This window comes from Lonchura striata, chromosome 4 (assembly GCF_046129695.1).
Source record: "Lonchura striata isolate bLonStr1 chromosome 4, bLonStr1.mat, whole genome shotgun sequence".
Classification (NCBI taxonomy): Eukaryota; Metazoa; Chordata; class Aves; order Passeriformes; family Estrildidae; genus Lonchura; species Lonchura striata.
The window spans coordinates 37,228,273-37,255,185 of record NC_134606.1 but is presented as its reverse complement, the minus strand read 5'-3'; the positions used below and the strand labels follow the sequence as shown (position 1 = coordinate 37,255,185).

The following is a 26,913-nucleotide window of genomic DNA, read 5'->3' as shown; positions in this document are numbered from 1 at the left end:
CAAGTTCTACATACCTTTCATTTTCTGGATGCACCTTGTATCTTTTATTTATTCCAGTACTCTGTAAGCATTATTCTGCCAACAGTTTAAATAACCAAAGTCAGCAATGCAACAGATATCATATGATCTTGGCAAGGCTTATGAGACTCTGCTTAGAACATAGCAATGCAGAATGTGGCCCAGCTCACTTCCTTCCACTTGCTCCTTTGCGCTCTGCTTGACAAAGCTAACCATCCCTTAAGTATGTCTAGTGGTTTTCTTTGTCCAAAGGAAGAAAGAAAATTCCAGATATAGGACATTTAAATATAACACAAAATTAAAACTAAGTTTTGCTTAAACAAAGATATGAAGGACCTTGCAGGCTAAAAAAGTTATCTAAACTCTGAATTTTGATCAAGTGAATGTTTTCAGTACACTGATATAGCTTATATTATGCTATCTTAACAAAAAACATATTATTTGGAACATAAAAGAAAAAAGGAGAAAATAGATTTGAGTATGACTATTCTTCCCTATCCTTATAGAACTGTAAGATGGATATAATTTTTAATGACTGGCTTTCAAGTTATTGGTTGCTGGGATACAGGGCAAAGAGGTTACACATAGATGCCATGATTAGGACAGGATTAACCTTGTCAGAGAGGGAATTTAAAGGAATCTAAGTGCTCATGACTGATTGCAATTGAAAGTGATTATTTCAGGTTAAAAGTGTCTGTGCTTCCTTCCTCCACAAGTAACAAAGGGGACAGAAGATGGATTCAAACACGTTTGCCCTGCACTACACAGCAGCTTAAGCCTTGCTTGTACCCAAACATGATCAATTCAGCCCTCTCCAAGCATGACTGTATATTGCCATGTGTATGCAATAATTTAGCTGAAGGCCCTCAAGAGCTTGCTAAAGAACTTCCATAATTTTAGACTTGTGTGCCGGTTATGTCTATGCCACATTGAAAAGTGTAATATTAAAGGCACATAACTTTCTCAGCATCCAGTACTGTGCGTGTACCACACAGTCACACACATAGGATTGGGAACCACACACACACACACACACACACACACACACACACACACACGCGCACACGCAGCTGCACTGCCCTGACCCCTGTATGACTTAAAAATATCAGCAAATATCTTTTCTTGGAATAAAACTCTCAGTGTGGCAGACACATGTCAATTAAATATTAAGTCTGGGCTAGGTAGGTTATTTTTAATGCAATAAGAAATTCTTTCACATACAGTGGCCCTTTTCCAAAATAAAGTTATTTATACACATCTGTATAGAGGTTTTTATCTCTGATAAATGCTCCAAAATGCTGTTGTGGATGATTTTAATCACAGTAACTAGCAAAAAGTGGTAACCTCTCCATTGTCTTGGAAATTATTTTTCTAAGGCGGGTCTGTATATGGGCAGAAAATGCCACTGTCAAATGCCAATTGTGAAAACTAAATAACAAAATTAAGGATACAGAAAGATATTTGCAAAAGCCTACAAGTCTATATAAATGGATGTCAGCTCAGAATTGCAGGAATGAAAAATTCCAGGAAATATCTAAGACCTTGGTCTTATGTCAGTCTTCTGGTGACATATTATTACAATTCAGGGCATCTCAAAGTAGGATCATAGGCATTTGTGCCTGCAAAGACTTCTAGTAAAGGTGCAAGTTGCTAAGAAACAATAACTTGCTAGCAGAGCTTGGTACAGGTTGTTTTAGCTGCTGTTAAGCTCACTCTCCCTGTTGTAAATTGCATCCACATCTCACTGCTGCCTTACACTGGGCAAGAAGCTTAAACTATACAAGAAATGCCAGTCCCACATTCCAAATTCTGCAGACAAAAACTGAAATGGAGACTGAGTTTTTTTCCATTTTAAATCATTCCCCAGAAGCCCCTGTCATTGTGTTACAAATGTGACCCTCTGTTGGCTGGGTTTGGGTTTTGTTCCCCTGGTTAAAGCAATGAATGTGCTTTAGCCAGGTTCTGTGCCAACTCCATCCTCCTCCAAATTCATGCAGGACCTGTCTAACTGCAGGGAGGCAACGGGGATGGGATGGGGCAGGAAGGCAACTGGAGCTGTACAAAATAGATCACTTCTGAATTCACTCCCACACTCCCACCGTGTGTTAAATGTTTTAAGAGTAACTGATTTTATCTATAAGCTTTATGAATCTTCAGGACAGAAAATATGCAGTGGACACAAAATATATATTTTGTTGTTGTTGTGCTGTTTGTCCAGGCCTCTGAAAACTCCAAATTCTTCAGAAAAAAAAATGGGTGTACAATGTGCACTCCAGCTGTATAAGCTGCACCCAGCATCAACTGATGTTGATATGCTGCAATCTGAATAAGACAGATTTCTAATAAAAAAGGATTTCTACTACAGCAACCACAAGTATACCAATGGTGCTGTTGCTACTATACATGCTAAGCCAGACAAAGGATTTCTGCCATGCAAAACACCATCTCCACTGAAAAAAGATCTGCTGTAGTTTGTCCTACTGCAGTGAAAAGAGGAACTCTTTCACAATATAATGTCTCTACAGAAGGAAAATGCTACATTTCACATCCTTTGTGTTCCTCCTTTTGAAATAATTTTACAGTCCTTCAGACAAACATGTACCAAATGAGGGCGCATTTAGGATTTTGCCACAGTTGATACTTTTATTTCCTCAAGCGGGGTAATCAGAGTAACCATTTGAGTAGCTCCATTTGAGATGCTTCAATCTAACAAATGAAAGAGAGCTGTTAGGAAGTGTAGTCTCTTAGAAGACTCTCCAGACAAATGCACTAGAAAAGTGCCTACTCAGTAGCGCTCTGTGTTCTCTTAAGCTCCCTTGTCTGATAATGCTGGAATTGGCCCTGTTAAGAAACAGGATTTGAAAGATTATTTCAAGACCACTCTGAAGTGTTAGATTCTAGTTCCCTCAGTTCACTTATGAAACTGAGTGTTATCTTACGAGGCTAGCCTGTGAAGTAAATGGGTAATTAAAGAAAAACATCAGGAAGCATCCTTTATTTTAAATGTAAAGCGGCACATCGTCACCTCTCTTTGAAGTCAGATCCAGCGAAGGTCTCTGCACTGAGGTGTCACCTCCCATTCCCCTTCCCAGGGCGGGACATGAGCGAGCATCCTGCGTGCAGGAGCTGGAAGGCTCCAGTAAAGCCTTGGGCTCATTAGCTTTTTTTTTCTGCCTAACGAAACCCACTTTTCTTCAAGACTCGGTGCTGATTTGAAATAATCTCCTGAACTTTCATGCTGAACACAGCATTACTGCGCTCCATCGCGCGGGGAGATCCTGCGCTCCACGCCGTCTGGCCGCGAGCGACAGCCGCCCCGGGAGAAGCGCCGTGCCCTCCTGGCCGAGCTGCAGCTTTTCCCGGCACGGCCACCGGACCCTGCTCCGGCCCTCCAGGCTGCCTCGGGGCCGCCGGCGGGACAGCGCGCCCGGGGCTCGCCGCGGAGCTCGGCAGCCACGGCGGCACCGCGGCCAGCTCGCAGGACACCGGCGGCCGCGGCAGGTGCCGGCGGCGCAGGCGATGGGGGCGGCGGCGGGCAGCGCCTCCCCGGGACCGCCGCCCGCCCGCCGGGGAACCGCGGCCCGCGCCCCCGCGCCGCTCACCTGCGCGCCCGCCGCTCCTGCTCGCTCGCCGCCGCAGCCGCTGCGCTGCCGCCGCTGCTGCCGCCGCCCCGCGGCAGCGCCGCCGCCGCCGCGCCCCTCAGCGCACCCCGCGCAGCACCATGCCGGGGCCGGGCCCGCGGCCGGGGCGGGCGGAGCGCGGCGCTGCCGCAGTGCCGCGCCGTGCCGTGCCGCGCCGTGCGCTCCCGCCGCTGCCGGCTCCGGCAGGGAAAGTAGGTCAGGGCGGCACTGAGCATGCTCGGAGCCGGGCCGGGGGGCGGCCCCGGGGCCCGCGGGGGGCGGCAGGACCTTCGGCCGCGGGGCTGGGCCGGGCCGGGGCGTGCGGCGGCCGCGGGCGAGGCGGGGAGGCCTGGAGCGAGCGGCGCCGGCCGCGGCGGGGAAGGAGGGGTGCGCGGTGCGAGCCCCCTCTGCTGCCGGGGCCGGCGGCCCGGAGCAGCCGCCGCTGGTCAGCGCAGCCCTTCTCAGAGACGCTTGCGGGAGCAAGTGCTGCAGGAAGGGGGTAACACCCCAGCACGGCTAGGTAATCTTGAGAACCAAAATGCTGGGCTTCAGAGAAATGGCACACGTGCTTTCCCCCAAGGGCTTTATTGCTAGCGGGATTGCAGCACCCAGCTCCAGTTTAAGCTTAGTCTGAGGAGGTCCCAGCCTGTGGGAAGCTGACACTGACTATAGATGTCTAAGTGCTCTGTCAGCAGAGGGTAAAGCTGTCTTTCAGCTTGAGCAAAAGTGCTTGAATTTGGTTGGTGCTATTCGTGGAGGCTGTGCAGCTGCCAAAGCAGGGATTACGATGTAGGTGGCCAGCTGCAGGCAGGAATCTGGCAGGGACCTGTGCCGATGCTGTCCTGTGCCACTCTCCCTGGCCTTGTGGCATCAGAAGAGGAGGATGTAGAGCGACCTTCAGCTGAGTGGCAAGACCAGTGGGTTAAACCATGGAGGTCTGTATTTCCTTCCAGATGTTTGTAGTACTTTTACAGCCAGGCTTGGACCTTGGTCCTATTATCCTCTTCTGATTGCTTCCAGGGAGCAGTAGCTGAAGCTCCTCTGTTCATGGAGGAGTAATCAGATGAGAGAGCATTTGCTGAAACTGCCAGAAAAACTTGGGTTACGACTGCATTTCATTGCAGGGGGAGGTGTATGTGAAGTACACTGTGGTATACATCAAAGCAGGTGTCTAGTCTGCCCAGGGAAAACTGAAGAGGAGTAGCAATAAAGGATTCAGAAAGAGGGAGGCAGACCCACTCCAGGGAGCTGGGCTAGTTATGTCAAGGGCCTGGGCTCCTGCTACCACCACCTTGCATGTTAGAAGTGTGAGGGTTGAACATGGATGCATCCAGTTCTTGGGAGTGGTGCAGGCACTGGTGAGATCAGGCTGTTGATAGCCAGAGCTTCTTGTGTTCAGTGTCTCCAGAATGGAGAAAATTGAAGATGGTGGGGAAGATGTGTTTAGTGTTTTCAAACTTGGCAGCTGAGGGAGTAAGTCAAGGAGTGTGCTTCTTACTAACTCTTCCAGTAAAGCATTTACTTGGTGGGAGGAGCTGTTTAAGTCATAAGTCCTTGTTGGTTACTGACTTGTGATTTGTACCAGCATGACCACATTAATTACAAACTTGTATTTCCTTCTTCCTATCTCAAAGTACTGGTTTTGAACACAATTGGGTAGAATTTATTTATCAGTTAATGATGGAGCAAATCAGATACTTGAGTCCCCAATCTTACAAACTCGTTTAAGTCAGGTAACACTCTGCCACTGCCTGTCAGATCTATGTGTGATATGAGGCTGAATTTTTGTATTTGGAAAAGTCACACTTCTTTCCTTCTGAAAGGGTCTATCCTTTCAGGCTCCTCAGGTTTCAGTGAACATAAGCCTGTGTTGCTAGAGCCAGCCACCACATAACTTGCTCCATCCCCTTTCCTGGGAGATCACTATCATCTGTTAGGTGAGCATGTGGATTTAGTGAGGCATTTTTCCATCCCAACTTCCAATAGTGCTTGCACCAGCTGCATGCAGAAGACTGGCCCATTGATTTGAGCAGGAGCTATAAAAGATCTTCTGGATGTGTACCCTAGCTCTCGTTAAACTATAAAAAGCTCCCTGATTTGCCTGGGATTAAATAATTATGTAATATTATTCTAGAGACATGAAAATACATGAATGATAAAATTGGCAATTTTTTTTAACAATACCTGCTGTAGGTAAACCCTGACATTTCATACTTAGTGCTACAGTGACCAGATTCTATTCCTATAAAACTTTAACATCATTTGATTAAAGGCAGCCTTTTACCTTAGAGCATACAGAACTTTGGTTCTGTTTTGCTATTGCTAATTGTTTTATCTGAACAGTGTAATCAGGGAAGCCTTGTAATCATGCAGTTAAAAATCTAAGATAAGATTAAATTGTACATTTTGTGTAGTTATAGTCCCTCCATCCACTAGGCGGAGTGGCATACAGGAATGGCTAAGACAAGCTTGTGTGCCGCACAATGAAAGGTAACAGCAGAGAAACTAAAGAAAAAGGAAGTTTTTAAATAGTATTCAGCAAACCAGCTATATTAATATGACACTCAACATAAATACATTAAGGACTATTCCATTTAGAAATTAGCTTGCCATATTTCTCATAAAGTAAAAATGAAATTTTGATTATGAGAAATATCTTGTTTCAGTATGGTGATATTACTCTTTTCTTTCTAAAAATTTCTAGCCCCAAGTATAATTAGATCTTGCATGAATACTGATGGGAAAACTTTATTTATTAGGATACCTATCTTCAGCATGCTATTTTACCTCATTTAAATTGTTTTTTGAAATACCAACAGTGTTTTAGTTATATCTGTTACCCAAGATTGTTACTTTGGTTTTTATAATCTGTAATCACATTATTGCCATCTGAAAGACTGAAATTCCAAGCTAGACCAGCACTTTGTTGAGTATCATCCCATTTTTTGGGAAGCTGAAAGGCAACTGGACAACTGAAAGGCTTGCAAGTGACCTTGGGATGGAGATGGGGAAATCATATGGTCCTAGCCTGCACCAAATATGCCAGAATGGTGTGGGAGGAGGTGTCACAGGAGGGAATAGGTATTCCTGCCTTGAAAGAGACAGCTTGGGTGTTAGTTCCAAGCACTTGATTCATTATTTTTTTTAACCAGCATACATTCTTGCAGCAAAGACACCCTTCTTTTGGTACCTAGCTTTGTATTAGTCCTTTCAGGAATATCTTAGTCTGATGTGTCCCAGAGCACTGTGGCTTGTGTTTTGTTCTTGTTTCTCCTCCCTACCTTTTGAAACAACTCAAAATAAATTAGAAAATATTAGGCATGAAGCTCCCAAACATTTGGTGGTTTTTATTTGTACCTCATAATAACATGTAATGCTAACTATTTGTCTTCTTCATTTCTGGATTTGTTGTTTTCCTGGGCTGGTTCCTTTTTTATCCTCTACAAGTTGACAGAAATGAACAATTGCATTTTATTCCTCCTTATGCTTTATTTTTTAGGACATGGGGTTACAAAAGTAAATTGTTTTATACCTTTCCTGTGACTCCCTCCTTTGCTCCTCCCATAGGAGGAAAAATTCTCATCTTGTTGAAGATGGCATTTTCTGCAGTGATCCACTTTTGTCACTCATTTCTGAGGGAAATTCTTTCCTGAAATGTGTCATAGACAGTCTGTAAATGAAACAAATCCACTGATTATGTGATCACTGTAGCGTTATCTTATGTAAATGCATATATGATTCTTCTTGAAATTAAGAGCTTATTGTGGTTGAATTTTCTTTTTGAGGTTCTCCTGGCTTTGCAGTATATTCTCTTGATGGAAAGGCCTCTCCCTGTTGTACATGTGTGAGGACCATTTCTGCATGCACTTGTAGCTGCGTTGAAAGTGTTGTTGCTCAGGCTCTTCAGTGATGTGTGCTGCAGAAAGTTCAGCTGTGCTGATGTGCTAAGACAAGGACAGATATATCTCCATAAATTATTGGCAGCTGAGAAAAGGGTGAAATCCACACCTCGTGTGATCTGAAGGGAAAATTCCACAGCGATGTTATAGAAAACTAGATTCAGAGGGTCTGGCACCACTGTTAAAAAGCTACCAAATTTTTAGGACATGAAGAAATAAAAGAAGGTCTGGTAAGAACCTCTCTATCCCCATCCCTCCCCCCAGCACAAAACTTTCCATGTATAAACTGAGGTTAACTGAAAACACTTCATACAGATAAAGGAGTTTTGGTTCCTTTCTTTTTCTGCATCCTGTACCACTTCCCTGCCCCATGATTTCCTGTACATTTCCTTCTAGCTACTGAAAACTGGAGACAGAGTATTGCTTCAGAGAACACTGATGGGATGAAGCTGAAAGCTGGAAATGGAGTTGCTGAGCCAGACGTTGAAGAATTTCAGTTCTCTGTCAAACTTGAGAGAGCTTTGTCTTTAGACAGATATATTGGTTCACAAATGGATTAGTGAGGATGCTGGATGAGCCAAAGGCCTAAGAATTGTTACCTTAATAATGTCAGATTCATCAGACTTTAATTATTTTCTTTTTGTACCAAATAATCTTATTTAATTCAACTTTGTGTTGTATGAAACAAAGATAATTTCTCTAATTGCCTTTGCTGACCTCGCCTAGCAATGGCTTTCCAGCTGAATAAACAGAGATAGGGCAATAAAAAAAAATCTTCACCACTAATTAGCTTTTGAAACATCAGTGTTTACCATTCACTGTGTGAACTGACTATCAGGCATTACACCACCATGAAAACAATCTACAACTGCATGTCATGAGTCTAAAATAATACAAGGCAGAGTACTGGGCTGAATTGTGAGTGAATGAAAAGATACTGGGCATGTTGCATGACCTTCAGCAAGATTCTAGGTTTATGTCAGTGAGAAAGATGAGCCAAATTATTCATGAGGCTGAAAGGGGGGGAAAGGACATGTGATCTTGGAACAGTTAGAGTTATGTTATTCTTGGGGGGAAAGATCAAGATGATTATGCTAATATTACCATTTATGTTACACTCTCACCAGAGTCAGAGTTTCAGGAATGTGACAAGCTCTGTGTGTTTTATCCAACTGCAAAAATACAATAGGATTTTAGCGCATCAGTCAATACTGTTTTTATTTCTTTTTTATTTGTATTTCTTATGAAGCAAATGCTTTCAAAAACAAGATGAATCAATAGGTGTGAATCATCAATAAGGTGGCTATAAGATGAAACTTTTAAAGAATATAATATAATCTAATCAGGCATTAATATCTGGGGAAAAAAGACTTTATAAAACAAAATAAAATTAAAATAAAATAAAAGCAAAACTCAAAGCTGTTTTTAGTGATGTAGCTATGTTCGTTCTCTTACTAGAGAAAGTTGAGTATATTATTACAGGAAAAAATAGCAAATGTGTCTTTGAAGATAGTGTGTATCATTAGGAATGAGAATTCTGCTTTTCAGCATGGTCTGCAGTTGAGTAGCACAGAGGCACTAGTGCAATAAATGCAGACTATTCTTGACAGAGGACAGAGATGGTGTGCAAGGCTGAGCCTTTTTACTTTCAGAAACCATATGTCATCAGCCCCTCCATTTTCTTATTAGATATTCACAAAATTAACTTATTTTTATGAATAGAATATTTCAACTAATTTCATAATTCCATAATAGAATAGTAAAATTAAGTCAAAACTGGCAATTACCAAATGAGAAATAAAAGTATTTGGTGTCTGATATCTGAATATTTTATGCCAAAGAAAACATAAAAAGTAGGGTGGTATTTTTTTCACTGCAGCCATTTTATTTTGTCTGCAGTGTACAGAGGTTTGACATTAGCAGTTGCGCACAATTGTTCTCAGACCAGTGTTGACAGAAACAGAGTGAGCTCATGTAAATCATCTGTCCTTTGAGGAGGATAAAACCATACAACCTTGGGAGACTTACAAGAGAAATCATTCACTAGAGTAATTGTGCTTGAAATTCAGTGGGGCACATCTTCCAGCCCTGGCTGGAAAAGTAGATTCAGATAACTGTAGTTTTAAGAAATCTATTTGCAGCCAGTCATCTTGGGCTGTGTTTTTTAGTTCCTGACAAGTAAAAAAACATTTCTGAGATGCTCAGGGTGCATGAGGCTTTTTCTCCTGTCTGTTTCTGAGGGGAGTCCCAACCTGTGAAGCTGTTCTCTACCCTGCTGCGGTCATGATTTCTCAAATTGAAAAAAGCAGTACTGAATTCCCTCAATGGGAATTGTGCTCATTTTTGCACAGTCCCTGAGAAAAGGCAAACACTACACTGTCCAGCTGAATTGGTTTTGGTCCTGGAAACCACTTTTGCTGATAATTTTCAGTAGTATTTTCAAGGACCTTTTGCTTTTCTCCTGACTGTATTCTATGGCTGGTAATTTCAGGGGATTTTCACTTTAAATACTGTGGTTTATGTCATGTCAGTCCTGTGGTATAAGCGGTTATCTCAATGAAACCAATTTTTGGCAAGGTTAATTTTTAATACTATGTTGAGCTTTAAGCTTTCACTGCCTTTAAATTATAACTTCTACTTTTCCAGCATCTACATTCTCTCAGTTAATCCATTGTATATTTATGTCTTTTCAGATTCTGCTAGTTAAATTTACTTAACCAGTACTTGAACATTTATCCAGAAGCACTTTCAACTTTAGACTTTCAGCATTGTCACAATGTAACCCTGCCATCTACTGGAAAATATTTAGTAATGTTTTTTTGTCGTTAAAATTGGGATAGTTATGTCTACAAATTTTATGTACAGAAAATGCCATCTCTACTCTGAAACACACAAGCTGATTCCCTGTTGTTCAGTGGAAATACGCACCTGAAATGCATGGATTTACATGGAAAGGGATCAAATGTGTAATAAACAAATGCTTTTCACTCTCAGATAGTCAACATTTTTGCCATCAAAAGTTATCAGATCTCTCATCCTCTCCTCCTAGTACTTTTTGGGTCGTGTCCCAGGACTAGGGAAGTTGGCTGGGTAATCCCCTGGCCTCATTGTTCTCTGCATGATCAGAAAGCTTGGGAGTCGGCAGTCATGGGGTGCACAGCTTCTTTGATGGCTCAGAGATTTTGTGTGTGTGAGTCTGATTTCTAGTTGAACAGGCAGCTGTACCCTCAAGATCACCAGGTTTTCATCTGGAGGGATGAAAGAAGCAAGCATTTGGAGAGACCAAGTGTAGTAGACCAGCTGTGCTAGGGGATATATGCATGTGTCAGTGTTACCAATCTGCTTGCAGGTTATGCTGTGAAATAGGCTCTGGAGCTACTTGGTCCTATTTTGTCTTCATCTCTGTAAGTTACTGGTAGACTGCTGGCATCTGGAAATACTGGGTTTAGTAGAAGAGAAAGGCTCTTCTTTGTTTGCGGAACTCCTGTTTTTCTTGCCTTGTGCATTTGTGTAGCTGAGAGATGCAAAGAAGTTAATGTAATATAGTCAGACATACACTGTGGTTCTGGGAGCCTCTTGCCTCAAAGGCATCAGAGCTGATATCTCTAACAATGTCTGATTATCACTCCATGTCATGCTCTTTCTCTACCTTTTTTCCTATACCCTCTTTGTGGATCAGTTTTGCTTTCGTTGTTCAACAAGACATTATCTCCTCTGAAAGACAGGGAAAGAAAACACAATGCAAAACAGTAAAGCAAAATTTGCTTCATAAAAGAGTTGAAGGAATTCAATAAGTCATCTTGCATTGGTTTGCAAAGACGGAAGCTATGTCCCTGTTTGGTGACCTGCTGTGCATTCATTCACAGCCAAAGCTGTCCATACAGGGGTCTGTACTCCTGAACACAGTACAGACAACTTCACAAGCTCAGATACAGCCATATGTGTTGCATAACACATGTTAACACATGTCCAGTCCCAGCAAATAAATCCAACAGCAACTTCAGCTGTGCTGAGCAGGACACAGGTATCTGGGATTTTGTCAGTGGATATGGCTCCCTGCAGAAGGAGCTAGGTTAGGTGTGCTGGCAATGCGGCTGTGCCTGTTGACAGCTTAGTGTAGCAACTGTGACAACTCCCCCTTAACAAGCAGAAATTTCTCCAGAATGACTTTTCAGTGGAAACAGCTTTGCAAAGGAGGTATATTAAGTATCTGATTCAGTCTTCATTTTCAGAATAGATTAAAAAGCAAGATAAAACAGGTGAGTAATTTTAAAGATTATCACACAATAGCAGAGATGCAATCAAAATCTCATTAATGTTTTCTTTCCTCCATGTACTAGTTTTCAAAGGAAATTATATTCCTTGGTAGAAGACCTTTCTATTATGGAGGAAATTATGTAACTTTCTCTTTGATAGGAGAAAAGACCCAAATTGTTATCTACTTTCCGTTAAAATTGTCATTTTACAGCTCACCTTCCCACAGAAAGACCTTGAATAGGGTTCATATTACTTCCAGATATCAAGAGAAAAAAGGTAATTGGTAACAGCACATTGTCTGGATGTTAATAATATTTCAGTTTTACCTTGTTGAAAAAATAATTTATTCCCACTATATCATATATTAGACGGGAGGAGATTTGGCACATTCATAGGCTTACTGTGATTATGTGTAATACTTGCATTTAAGCTCAAAACCATTTTAGGTTATTTAAATTTATGGAGAATTGTCTCCTACAGTATAATAGATGGCAAGGTTTTGGAGCCCCAGATACAGGATATAACTTACCTAGACTGAAATGGGATGACCTGCAGGAGGTACTGCACCACACATGGGACTTGTGGAGTCAGAATCTGGTTTTAGCAGAAGAATCTTTGCACTAGGCATAAACAGGGATAGTTTTAGAGGGAGAGGGCATAGGAAATGCTTGAGCTGTTCATGATCAGAAGACAAGAAAGAAGGATTTTTTGGGTGACTGCCAATGAAATAAGTTCTAATTTTCTGCTCCGGTGCTGAACTAGGACTGCTTGTCCTTAGACTAGGAGATGGGTGGGATGGAGTGAGACAAGTTACTGTGATGTTGCTCTACCCTCCTCTGAACACCATGTCTCTGTCACAGTTAACCAAATGGTGTGGGCTGGGTTATTTTTCTCCTCCAGCTACAATATATCTCTGCATATTAAACTGTTGTGTTTCTTGAACAAAAGAAGGACAAGTTCAGTCATGGCTGAATCCTAAAGGGCACCAAAAATACTCTGGTTTAGCTTCTCCTGTCACATTATCAGAGAGTATGTGGCAGTAATAGGAATTCCTAAGTCTCTTCCACCTACCCTGCATTTCATATCCTGAAGGAGCAGCTCCTGTCTACTCTATTCAGAATGCATTGTTTTCTCACATACATACCTCATTTTTTCTTCTGGTAGGTTTTAAGAGCTCATTAAAACTGCTTCTTCCCTTTCACAGGACTCAGATATTTATGCATTATAAAACTTCCCTTTTGTCTATAACACAGGTTGATTTTACTGCCTAATTTCATTGTTCCCAAGCCTACATTAATGAGACACTCCAGGAGAAATCTTAACATATATATTGCCTAGAACGGAGAAAATGGTGTCATCTACTAGAATAAATAAAGTTGCGAGAAATTCTAAGATTCATAGACTGCCAAAATATTAATTTTTGCAGATTAAATAGTATTATTCTTGTTTACAGAAAGCTGTCTATGGACTTTTCAGAATAGGCAGACTTACTAAATATTTTTGAAGAGCAGGAAGAACAAAGCAGAGTAACAGTCTGCCCAGCCTTCCTCCAGTAACCCTTCCTGCTCCAAAGTGGGGATGGCTTCTGTGAATACATTGAGCATGGATTCTGCCTTTTACTTTCATTGGTTCCAAATACCCATCACCTTTAGCACTTGTACTGAGTAGCAATGAATTGTCCCTCCACTCTGAACAGGGGGATGGTGTCAGTTCTTGCTTACTAGAGACACACCTTGGAGGGAACAAATGTCATGGCAGGGGCAGTTCACCCTGAGATGCTCTTTCCTCCATTTCTCGTGCACTTAGAAGCCAGGAGTCATCTTAGGTAAACCCAGCTGATGTGGGGCATGTCCAGCTACCTCACAGGTCCAGTCAGGCAAATATATTCCAGATATCCACATCAGGTATTTGGTGGGAGATTAACTGTATTTCAAGGACATAGGTAATTCAAGATAATTGAAACAGCAACAGGGGCACGTGGCTTTCTCTTCACTGCACTTGATATGTGGGTAATTGGTTTTTCTTTGCATGATATATATATAGTTCATGTACTGATGACAAGTGGTTGTTCAAAATATTTGCAGCTCTGGAGAACTAAAGTGCTTCCACTGTGGGTGTTTATCGTCTGATGAAAAATACATAATTTTGTTTGGGGAGTTTATTTCTGGAGTCCAGAGAATAGCTTAATCACTTTAGAAGGTGAATTTATGAAACTGCTGTAAAATATCATAGTCTATAGAGTAACTTAACATGTGTACCACGTGGCTTATAAAATAGAACAGTATTTAAAAATAAAAAGTGAGATAATTATTTGATAGACTGTCTATTATTAAAAAAATAGAGGAAATGAAGATGTATTAGAAATCAACAGTGTTCTTATTTTATTTGGAAAATATAAATTGGTGGAAAATGAAATAGCTGTAAAAATCTATTGGTTTTAAAGTCCACTGAGACTTTTAAAATATAAAATTGAAATGGTTATCATCAAATGCTGTTCATTCTCATAAAGCAAACTCAGTTTATCTGAATGAGTTTCCAATTATTTGTTTGATTTGTAAATAGTTTATGAAGAAATTTTCAAAACTACATTTTCTTTTGAAGCACCTTCTGTGCTGTGAAAGAGATTTGACTTTGACAACAATTCTTTATGGAATGTAAGGCTAATATATCAGACTTGCTTAGGTCCTGTGTGGAGTTATGTAGAGGTGCTGCTGGATGGCTTCAGGCTGCTTTCAGATTTTACATGGAGAATATAGAATTCATAATTTTGAATCTACTCTCAAAATTTCAGGATCTCATGGTTATATATAAAGGATATGGAGCCATTTGATTTATGCAGACATGTTCTTCGGTGTGACAAACCTTATTGGCTGACAAGGAAGTGACACTGCTGAGCAGCCAATATATCTTCCTGGGCCTTTTTTTGATGAGCATAAACAAACTTATTAAAAAGGAAAAAAAATCGTTGTGCACTTTGGTCATACAAAGAGCCAATAATAGTCTTAGGTTACATGTCCAAGGGGCTGGATGCTCTCAACTCATGGGTTCTCAGGAGGGTATGGTGTATCCCTCACCAAATTGCTCAAATTGCTTAAATTGCTTAAAGACTTTGCTCTGACATACAGCTTACACACCTCCAACAGAGGGGTTTGTATATTCATTACAGGTTACAGGGATACTTTCAGGAAGATCTTTGCTGGATATTCTGTTGTTTGCATGTACTGTGCAAAGTATTATTATTAAGTTATTGTGCAGTTCTTGATAGTTACTGAAGATAAGATAGGTACTTTTTTTGGTGTCAGAGTAAAATCAGACACATAATTTCCATGCATCAATAAATGCAGGTTTCAAAAAGTGCCAGTTTGCAAGAGAATTTTGTTTTGATCACTTCATACAATTTCTCCCACAGTTTCTCATAGTGTCCTAAAATCTTGCTGTTGAAAATACAAGAAAAAAACAGATAAAACGAATGTCCTAAAAGAGAAGCTGGAGTTAAGTTAATCCAAATACCAGCAACTAACACACTGACCACTAATATCAAGCTGGAATACTGTGCTGGTAAGGAACTTCGGGCAGGAGAGTCCGAAGCCCCAGGCAAAGCCCCAGGCAAACATTCCATCTTGCTTCCCTCCACACTATTCCACTTGACTTTGAGCCTTCATTCTCTCAAGTCACAAATACTTGACTCACTGGTTTAGGATGACACGTAGACTGATGTCTTAAGCTTCAGAATTATTATTGTAATGCAGCAACTTATCAGTGTCAGAAATAACTGATCTGAAATGAACCAAATGGGAATGGGGGAGAAATGGACAGCTCTTCTCGCTGCCTGACAGTCTCCCACATCTGTAATCAGGAAGCACAGCAACAGTATCTCTGAAAGCTGTCTGGTGAGATACACATGTATGAGTGAGAGATAGATTGTTCAGCTCTAGAGAAAAGCATATGGAAATGCTAAAGTATATCAGGAAAACTGCACTGATTAGTCATGTTGCATTTGCTCCCTTCTTTTGGGCAGATGCATGATTTTGCTCTGCATGTTCTGAGCAAAGGAGCTTGGCACTTCTGACACCCAGTGCTCATTCTGTTCCACTCTTCTTGCCTGCACTGTATGTTTGGTACCAAAACAGCTCAGAGAGCTTTGTAATTATAATGTGTATAGGGTTAGTCAGGGTTTAAAGATGTGTGTCTTTTTGTATGGGCCCATTAAGTGGACAGAAATATAAATATGTGCTGTATCTTGCTTTTTGATACTCAAGCTGGTGTTGGTCAGTGTAGACAAATCCCACATCTGCCTGAGCTGACTGTGGGAATATCCAATTTGCTGCCACAGCTGGAACTGCTGAGATCTCCAATGCCTTGACTTGACTACTACTGACCACTTTGTTTCTCACATCCTAACATTCCATGAACTTTCTGACAACAGGCAGAAGACTGGTAGGTATTTTCAGAGTATTTCTCTGACAGTGGAAAGGAGGCTATGTGCTCATGTGTTCTGTAACACCTGCCTGAACAGTCTTGAAAATTCCTGGTCAGTAATGGAAAAAAAGTTAGGTGTAGCTTTGGATATTGCATGGATGTCTCTTGCCAATATTCTAGTGAAAGAGGATGGATGTACTGTAGACCTAGAATACTCTTCTAAAGTCCTTTCTTTTAGTTGAAAGTTGACTGTAAGACTGGAAATGTGTTTTGTTCTGGAAAGATAAGTAAGTAGTATAATTGCTGTTAGAACAAAAATTAAAGATGGAAAAAAAACTATGACTATCATCAGAATACTTCCTAGTCTTTAGAACAACTTTTCCTCCACTTTAAAGGGATTTTCTTAGTTTCCTTTTTTTTTTTTTTTTTTTTTTTTTTGTTTGTTTGTTTGTTTGGGTTTTTTTGCCATAATGGTTGTTAATTGCATAATGTGCACATTTATTAATAAAGAAGAGGTAATAAATAAATCACTTTTGGGGATTAAAAAAGGCAACAAGATTACACCACTTAAAATTCTCTATGGTTTGGGTAAATACATTTCTCATACTTAGGTACAGCCACGTTTCACTGGGGCTGAAAGAAGCTAGTGGAAATACTGTGTTGGAGACAGCATTTTTGAATATAAGAGTGTGGTTACTCAGATTTTACTGGTTCATGGTGTCCTGTTAATATATCCATGCTTCTTCTTGAGTTTCACATATTTTAATGTAGAAGCTGTAAAACTACTAAAAGTTCACACCCTAGCCTTGCTAATCTTGAAGGTGAAAGAGATTGATACAGAGATTCACCCATCCTGGTGTTTTATACATTCTGGGGAGACAAGCATTTCTCTTTGTGGACATTTTCCATGTCCATCACATTTAATGGAATTTTATTATATTACATTCCCAAGGGAAATTACATGCAAATAATGGATCAGATGATGGTTCCAAACCATCATAGTAACCATGTGATTTCCCCTTCAGAGTCCTTGAAATTTTATTGTCTTCTGAAAGAAAACATCACTTGACTCATGGCATATTCAGAACATCAGAAATTCACAATATAGGTAAAACTGCTTGAAGAATAGTTTTTTCCCCTGAGTAGACAGTTTTTACTCACCCCTATCTCTGTGGCTTCTTTCATGATCAGCTGGGGTGTTTTGAACGTTTCCTTAACTGTAATCCCTGAAACCATTCCAATGGAAGGGCAGTTTTTCTCTGCCAAGTCTGGCAAAAGAAAAGATATAAAAACAACAGTTTATTGATCCTGCAGGTCTCCAACATTGTCATACTGAAAGTAGTTTCAAGATGGACAAGATCTCATCTGAAATACCATGGGTATATTACTACACAATTTTTACCCTAATGTTTTATGAGATGACCAAGCAATTCTCTTTTTCTGGACTCTGGGCTAGGTTTCCTTTTGTCAGTCCATGATATTACAAATCAGTGATGTACACAGTTCAGCATAACTTAATGTCTGTTTTAAAGTAAATGTCTAAAAATAATTGGAAAAGCATATTTATCCTCTATTACTACCAGATGTATACTGGCAGAAAATGCAGAGAAATGCAGCAATGCTGTCCTCATTTGAACTGGTATTAGTCATGCTAATTGGAGCCTTTTCTCCACAGCATATGCATGTGTGTATGCAAGGGAGTAGACCCTCTGGACATATACTCAGAGTCCAGCAGCTTGGTATATTGGCTCTTTCCATCATTGCATGACATGATCTGTGCCTGCTTCTAAGTCATTATATTTGCAGCAAATTGTGGTACTACTTTGCCTTGTATTTCACTGTGAAAGCTCTAACCCTTTTGAATCCCCCATCCTTCCAGGCAGCCAGGCAGCCTATTTGCAGCTGGCACTTTTCAGCAGGGGCCTGCTAACTTAATTTGCTATTGTCTGCTTTTACAGAAGTGATGGACTGTAGGCTCATTGACAGATAAATTTTTTCATTATCAGCATATGCAGCTGTTTGAATACTTACTATGCCCTCATTCTTGTCCATTTTCTGCTTATTGTCAAATAAGCTAAAGTGTTTAGTGGAAAGCCCAGCTTCCCAAGTCAATTTTGCATGGCATTTATTGTTTAAATAAAACAGACAGCATCACAAAAAAACTTCCCGGGAACATACATGTCTTGTATAATTGCCTCTGAATAAAATTATGCTATGAACATAAATCTGAACTGCAGAGTTGTTCGATGCAGTTAGAAATTTTTTTAATTGCTTTAATATTTATTGCAGTTCTTAAAAAGGAAAGTACAGCATTTTTAGGAACAAATACCTTGCAGAAGTTTTTTACTCCACAATTAGTGACCACCTCTACAGTTTATCAGGTGAAAAAAATATTTCCTTAAATGAAATAAAACCAGTTTAGTCAGTTTACTACTTATATGCAAGCCACAGCCTGCAAGCCAGCAGGCTATTGCCTTAGCTGTGCACTTGAGATACTGCTTATCACACAGAACAACTGAGTGAAGCAGCTGTTGGCCCGGAGGCAGCAGGACAGGCACAAAATTTCTTCACTGTATGAGCTGCTAGGGTGCTGAGTTACTGATGATTTTCTCTGCCAAAAGCCATAATCTGGATTTGAAAAGAAAATAAAGGTCTAATTAGCTCATGTTTTGTGCTTTATCTGAAAGCCATGACTTACCTACAGAGAGGTGAATGTAGCAGAGCACAGTCACTTCCCATCACCTGAGTGACCCCGAAGTTTGATCCCTTCAGTTGCTGCTCTCTCTGTGAGGCTCCTGCTGTTTGCAGTGTTTTACTTCCTCACTAAGCTAAGAGACAGCAGGACAAACCTTGGCAGAGCCGAGGGTGATTTGCCTTCAGATCCCCGTGACGTTCCCGCTGCAGATGAGTTGCCAGCCTTGTGAGCACTGCAGACTGATTTTGCACGCCTGTGTTTACATGCCTGGCTCCTGCCTGCAGACTTCTCTGAGAGCTTCTGGTAAAACTGCAGGTATCACTTGCAATCTGTGACCACTTGGGTGACTGAGGCTCTCTGCTCTTTGCCTCTGACCAGCCCATGTTTTCCTGTGAGGAGTTTACTGAAGATGCATGGCAGGGTATCCCTTTCATGGTAGGCTCCCAGCTGAGTTCTCCCTGTCATGTTCAGAAAGGTGTGAAAATTGTCCACAGAGTTCATCTGTGTGTAGTCCTTCTGTAGTGTCCTGTTCTTCTGGAGTGACCCTGTGCTCCAGGTGAAGAAGGGCTTCTCTGACAGGCTGATTTCTAGTAGCCTGGTGAGGTGTTACTGCAAGTGTGACCTATAAGTTTAAATCCAGAGGTGATCATGCTAATTTAAACCTTTTCTGTTTGGCTCCATAGGTGTCTAAGTGTCATATGCAAATTCACTTTTCCAAAGACAGGCAGAGGCTGCCTCATCTCTTTCCTGGTTTGATTATGTGTCTCACTGCTGCAGCTAACAGATTACATTTTCAGCTATTACCAATTACTCTTTGATATAATTTAGTCTATTAGATGTAGGAATAAAATAAAACAAAATAGGTCAGTTTGTCATCAGATTGTAATAGTCTTGCCACACAAAACCGCTCCAATCATTACTCTTAAGTTAGACCATGATGCCTTCTGAGGCTATAATGTACGTGGAAATGTGGCATCCAGAGTAATATGAGATAGTACATGTGCAGAGCAGACATTGTGTCATGTCTAAAACATCACTGTATCCCTACTACAGGAAAAATAAGTTAATTTTCATAGAAATTCCAATAAAATATCTGATTCTTGTCAAGTTCTGAGCATCTTAACAAAGTTCTCTTGGCACTGCCACCTTAATAAAAGACTCAGTTTTTAGCAAGATATTAAGTTTTTAGACAGATATGAAAGACTGGTGCTCATGGCTGTATATTTGCTTCCAAATTAAGGCTATGTAGCCTTCTGGAAGTAAATAGTTATGCATGGAACTGGAGGTTGTTTGTGTAAATTTAAAAAGTCATATAATAATTAACAGGGCCTGTTAAACTAAGCTGAGAGTTGATGTGAATCAGTGTCATTGGGAAATAAGCTCTGAGAGAGGAGGTTGGATCACTGGGTAACATGTGGATAAAGTAGGATTTGACCTCTAGGCATAAAAGAAAAAAGGCAAAGCTTGAGTTCATTGCAGGTTACTGGGGAAGCTTTTCAGAATTCAGGCAGAAAGTTGATCCTAAAGCAGTTTTTAGGTTATGAACAGCTTTGGCTGGGATGAAGGTGAGAAGCTACACTGAGTAAAACTATGATTTATGCAAATGTACAAAGTAATCCAAACTCCATCACATTCTAATTTCTAGCTGGCCTGGAAGAAAAATGGGGCAAAACCCTCTCTGGAGAAAAGAAGTGGGATGAAAAGGCTTGAGCTCAAACTGGGGCTTGAAGTCACAGAGCTCCAGGGCAAAGTATGGTGTCTGCAAGGAAGACAGAGATGCTCTTCTGTCAGGTCGGTGGCAGACAAGGATATCTCACTATGAAAGGGCAGAGGTTAGATTGGGATATATGTTCAGTCAATGCTAAGGCCATGACTTGTTTCAGATTGACTTTAGAAATTATTCCACATTTGGTTTCTGAGCCACCTTTTGCTCTGGGGCTTAACTGCAAGGCTGGGGAAAAGATCAAGAAAAGATCAGTCAATGTTGGGATACAAGCTAGGATTTGCCATTGCCAGTGCCAGTAAATGCTGCTGAGAAGCTGATGACACAGAGCTGGCCAGACTCTGCTGGGTGTCAGTGCCAGTCTGTGTTCTTGTGATGTTTGTACATGTGGATCTGGACAGTCTGACTAATTTAGAGGGAAAAGCTGGGCTTGTACTTGAGAGTGAGTTTGCTACACTAACTATGTAAAAACTCAGATGCCAGCCTGTTTTAACTTGTGTGGACTATCTGTGCACAAATATATAAAAAGGTTAGAAATGAGAGCTATTTTTCAGGAGGCTGAAAAACTTAAGGTAAAATGCTCTTCAAATATAATTTTCTTCCTTGAATTTGCTTGGATCTTCACAAATATAGGAGCACCACAGATGCTGCCAATGTGTACTGAGCACACTGACCTTTCAGCAATTTCCCTGTGTGTCAAGCAGTGTATCTTTCTGGGCCCTGGGGAATTGCAGGATGCTGGAAGAAAACCCAAGTAAAACTATAAAAAAAAAAAAAATCAATGCTCTTGATTTCAAAGAACAGCAAAACACATGAGTCAGTCACAGAGGCATAATCCCTTACTACCCTCCTTGTCATGCCAGCCATGATTTCATTGGAAATCAATTTTAAGTTCTATCCTAGATGGGGCTTCTTCTGACTATGTTTTTCACAAGTCCTTTGATTTTTTTTTCATGAAAGCTTTAAAAAAAGAATGAAGTTGGTGGCTGACCAGTGGTAGCTGATGAGTTAATTGAATGCTTGGCTTTGAGGGTAAGTAAAAAGAGTGTAGCCAGCTATTACCTGGTCACTGGAGAAACTGTCCAGCCTGCTTGCATGGATGATGGAGCTGCACACCTCTGGGCAATAGCTGTTTCTCACAGTGTTACCTAAGTAAAATAAGTAAAATAAAGGAAAATGTAAAATTATGTTGTACATTACATGTGTCCTATAAGTGTAAGTCATGGTAGACTTGGGTTGTAAAGCACCACTTTTATTATATGGCAAAGGAAAGTCTCATGGCTGAATCAGTGAATGGGAAGTCAGAAGGTCTAGGTTTTCATCTTTTTTGAAGACTTCCTCAGGAACTTCAGACAACTCATTATGTTTGTGTCTCAATGTTCCAAACTACAGAATAAAAATATTTATGCTTTGACATAAATATATATTTTTTAAAAAAAGATCTTAGAATAAAATGTTTTTCTTGGGTTCCTAACATGTTGCATCCATCTGGAGTTGTGGGCTGTGGTGTGAGATTGTTCACTTTCTTACCTGAAAACAGATACTTTATCCTACTCTTGTTCTGATGGTATGCTTAGACATAAAGAAAAAGCATCAAAACCATATGTATAATCTGCAGCAGTTTATATTAGGCTGTGAATTTGCTTTGTTAGAATCTGTTAGCTAGATTTCATCATGGTTTTGGGAAATTGATAAGTCACTGCAGTTGTGATGAGTGGGTCTTTTTGGGTTAAATTATTGTCTCCTATTTCCTCATGTGCACTTTGCACATAATGTGAAGTAGCTCTGCCTTAATTAGCTTTATCATTAATCATTACATGTAAAAATTAAGGAAGAGTTAAGAAGGAGTTTTCATGCTCATGGAGTGTAAGACTGAGAGGGGATGTCGGTTTAATGTTTGCCTTTGCTAAATAATATAAAGCCATCTTGGCAAGGACAAACTCCAAAGAAATGACAAATCTAAGATTTGTTTTTTTAGAGTACAATCAGTAAGAGGCCATTCTGTGGTCACTCATAGACGAATTGAGGAAGAGCAGTGCTTTTTTCCCCAAGGACTTGAAAAGGAGAAGCACTATTGAAATCAGCCACCACAGTTTGAAGCCCCACAAAGCAGGAGCCCCACTGCTCAGGAGCACTGTGTCAGGGAGAGAAGGCAGATGTTCTCAGACCTGTGTAATGAAGTATCGCTTCTCCACTGATCTCAGCTGTGTAATGAGAGGCTTGCTTTATACAGCACATGAGATTCCAGCTTTTATATCATTTTTCAACAAGACTGTTCAAGACTTGAGGCTTTTTGCTCATTTGAATAGTACAGAAATTTTGAGCATATTCTGGGAGTTGATAGTATGAGAAAATATTTTCAAGTTGTGCTTGTCCAGCAGAGATGATTTTGGAAAAAAACACAACTTCTTTACCCTTAATGTTCAACTTCTTTACCCTTCTTTACCATTAATGTTCATGTTAGGCTTTTAATATTATTTTTAAAATTTCCCAGATGGCACGAAAATAGCCTGGATAGCTTTTCTGGGATAGTGTTAGGAGACAGCATGTTTGACTTTGTGTCTTTGTGGATGGTCAGTTGAAGCATTGAAGAACTTCATTATGTTGAGCTAATTTTTGTGGAAACAGAGCTCCAGAGAAACTGAGTTTTAAGGTGAGGAGATGGTCAGAGCACCTCTCCTATGAAGAAATGCTCAGAGGGTTGATGTTGTTCAGCCTGGAGAAGAGAAGCTTCCAGGGACACTTTTTAGCAGCCTTCCAGTACCTGAAGGGGGCCTGCAAGAGAGCTGGAGAGGGACATTTTACAAGGATATGAAGTGATAAGACATAGGAGAAAGGCTTCAAACTGAAAGAGAGTAGATTTAGAAATAAAATTAGGAAAAACTTCTTTACTGTGATGATGGTGGGGCACTGGGGACAGGTTGCCTAGTGAAGCTGAAGCTCCCCCATCCCTGGAAGTGTTCAAAGCCAGGTTGGGTGGGGCTATGAACAATTTGGTCTAGCGGAAGGTGTCCCTGCCAAGGCAGGAGGGCTGGAACTAAATTATTTTGAAAGTCCCATCCAACCCAAAGCATGCAATGGTTCTATGATATGTATTATTCAATACAGTTAATTCTTGATTTAGTGTAAGTAGGTTTTAGAAGCTCAGATTTGACCAGTGGTGAATGCCAGCCTGGGTCATTCACCTCTAACTACCAACATATATTTAAAGCAAAGGATTCTTTTGACATGTTTTACTATTTGCATGTTTTAACTGAGGCAGATGAAAATACATTGCTCATTTTGATAGAAAAATTGCATGGGACAGGAATATTAAAAACCAGAAGCAAGTACTTACCTGTTCCTGCTGAGGAATACAATTTGGGTCACCCTCTGTCACAAGGAAATCTAAGTTGTGCAAGCAAAAAGGAAAATGTATTTATAAAGTCGCTATATTCTACATTTTCTTCATTCCACCAAAGTGTACTGACAGACAGTGTGTGACCTGTGACCGTGCAACAAGAACAAGTGGAATTAAATTGTATTACTCCTGGAGCTGTTTTATTCCTTTCACCATATGGACACTAGGGAAACTAAGGAATGGTTATGAGCCAGGTGAGCTGGAGGGTTTTCAAACAATTTCACAAGCAGAACCTGCATTTTTCTCTCAAAGTTATATTCTGATTATATTCCCCTGAAGGAGGGACAGAAAATAAATTGAAGTCTAGTCAAAGTTACATTATGAAGTTGTCTTTGACAAAAGGTGCCTTTCATTTACTTACTACTGTGAGTTTTCTGTGACTCAGCAAACTGTGGGGTTTGGCTGTCAGAATTAAATAGTCTCTTGTGGCACAATGCCAGAGTTCAGTGTGCTTTCACTTAGTGTTATCAGAAACTGAAAGTCAATAAAATTTATAGAAGCAAAATTTTCCAGCGTGTCCGTGACCTTGCTGGAGAAAGTTCTGCATTCAGCAGTGTCAGCTACTGTCTCTCAGTGTTCAGAGGTTGTCTTCACTGTGGTTTGTGTCTAGAGTTTTCTACAGGAAGACATTTTAAATTCTAGTCTCATGATGTGGTACAACTTGAGCTAGATTATGCCTTATAGTCCCACCAAGTGCTGAACTGGTCTTTCCATCTTCATTTATCAAGAACTGTAAGGAAATACTCTCCATAAGAACTTCAAAAAAGGATAATTTTCATTTCTGCAACATTTACAGAGTGCAGAAATCTGCCCTATTTTTTTTTTCTGGACATCCTAGCTGGAATAAGTTTCATTATGTTATGATGAACCCAGTCTTTAAATTCATGAAGACATTTTCTAATTTTTCTGAAAATATTCTGGAGAATTAAAACTGGAACTTAAATTTGTATTAATTGGTTTTACAGTCCAGAGAGTGCATATCTTTTCACTTCAACAGTCTAAAGCAATAGACCTCATATAGCCTCACTTCAGGCTTCATGACATTAGCTATATCTTACTGATGGGGTTTCTAAAGCTTCCCATTGCCTGGATGCACTGTTCTCTCACTGTTCTGTTCTTTTTCTTTCTCAATAGGATAATTCCTCTCTTGTTAACAGTACGACTGCTCCTTTGTCTTCAACAAACCTGATACATCACTTGCAAATCAATTTGCAAAAAAGCATCCTATCTGTTTCTGCTGTAGAAATACTGCAGTGGATGCTAGTGTCCTGCTCCATGTTTTGGAACCTTTCCCATAAAGCGTTTAATTATGTTTTCTCTTTCCATTATTACCTTCACTCTTATCTTGATCATTTTTCCTGTCTCTGCACCTGTCTGTATAAACTAGATAGCAAAGTGGCGTAATCCTTGGGCTGGAAATAGAGATATGTGCTGATAAATCATCACTGATTTTTTAACTATTAAACCTGGGTCCTGAAATGCATGCTGGTTAAAAACCCATACTGTTAGATATTAACAGATGATACTTACCAGAGCTTAGCATAAAAAAATCAGACAATGAAAAGAATAAAAAAAAGTTGGCAGCTGCTTGTAACTCCACTTGAAAAGCCCCTGGGATAAGGTGATCCTTCAAGTAGGTCAGTGCATAACTTCAGTAAATAATAAAGGCAATAAATACATGTGTGTAAAACCTCCTTCCTGAAGTCATAGCTGTTTCAGTAATTGACTTATTACCACCTCAAACCAAGGCTATCCAGACTTGGTTTGATACTATCTGTTGCAGAAAATAAAATCTTACTTTGGTGATAAGACTGAGTGGAGAACTAGGGCCCTAGAACACAATATAAATCCAAACACCTTCTCCTGAAAAACATTATCAGATGTGTCTGTTCACCCAGGACAGTTCATATTCAGCAGCACTATGCCATGTTTATTTTTGCTTTGACTTTTATGTACCTATGTTTTGGCAATGGAAAATTAAAATTTTTTGTAGTTATACAAACCCATCACCTGCTTCAGGAAGACTCTTTTCATGTATGCAAAGGTTGGAATAATGGTACCCAAGCAGGAAACATCATTATAACTGCCAAAAAATTGGATTGTTGCTTTCTCGGTTAGTGATCTTGTCTACAGTTTGAGAAGCAGACCAGCAGTTCTATAGGATAAGCTCTGCCTAAATATTTTCACTTGGAGACTTGCTAAAATATTTCATCTTTCCACTTCTTAAATGGAGTGGTAAATGACACTCTAATTTGAGACCACTCATTGCTTTCATGAGCACACCAAGGCTACATATTCTGCATATTCATGCTCTTCTAACACAGCCATGTGGACCATATTCTTAATGTTGATAATACTTAACATAAAAAAGCTTTTCTCCTTTAAAATTTTCCTTTGTTAGCAAAATGTTGTTTCCACACACTGTAACCCTGCTGCTGTTTAATCTCAAGCAAGAAAGTGAAGCTGGAATATGTGGAAAGGAAGGGCACATTGATACTCATTTATGTGAAAGGGCCAAGATATTCTCTGAGATCTTCATTCACAGAACTGTGTTGATAATCAGAATGTTGGGATAAACTAAAAGGCCCAATTTTATTTTTAATAAATCTCAGCTAAGTAGAAAAGTGAAGTCTTTAGTTTGCAGTAAAATGGTACCCTTAGTAGCAAAGATAATGGGTTGAGTGTATGAGCTTAACCATGTGACTAGAATACAGTTGTACCAGGAGAAGAATATTACAGAGTGCTGGGAACCAGAGCTGTCTGCACACTGTGGAGTTATTTCCTCAACACTATTCTGGAGCAGTGCTTATCCAGGAGAAAAAATAGCAGATATATCAGGCCCTCAGCTTCCTAACAGAAATATTGGTGCTTAAGGCATGAAG

General features: G+C 40.3%; 1 protein-coding gene across 3 annotated transcripts in view; it reads right to left on the bottom strand.

Annotated features, from left to right (window-relative positions):
* MFAP3L (microfibril associated protein 3 like) overlaps positions 1–19,181 on the bottom strand; it is a 35,294-nt gene extending 16,113 nt beyond the window's left edge. The window contains exons 1-2 of one of the 3 annotated variants that reach the window (XM_021553788.3): positions 18,912–19,181; positions 17,375–17,481 (exon numbers count right to left, since the gene is read on the bottom strand). The gene's annotated coding sequence lies outside the window, so the exon portion shown is untranslated. Of the gene's footprint in view, positions 1–3,043; positions 3,298–3,620; positions 3,721–17,374; positions 17,482–18,911 lie in introns of those variants that run through there. The other 2 variants (XM_021553625.2, XM_021553708.2) reach the window with 2 other exon arrangements.
* Between the last annotated feature and the right edge of the window lie 7,732 nt (positions 19,182–26,913).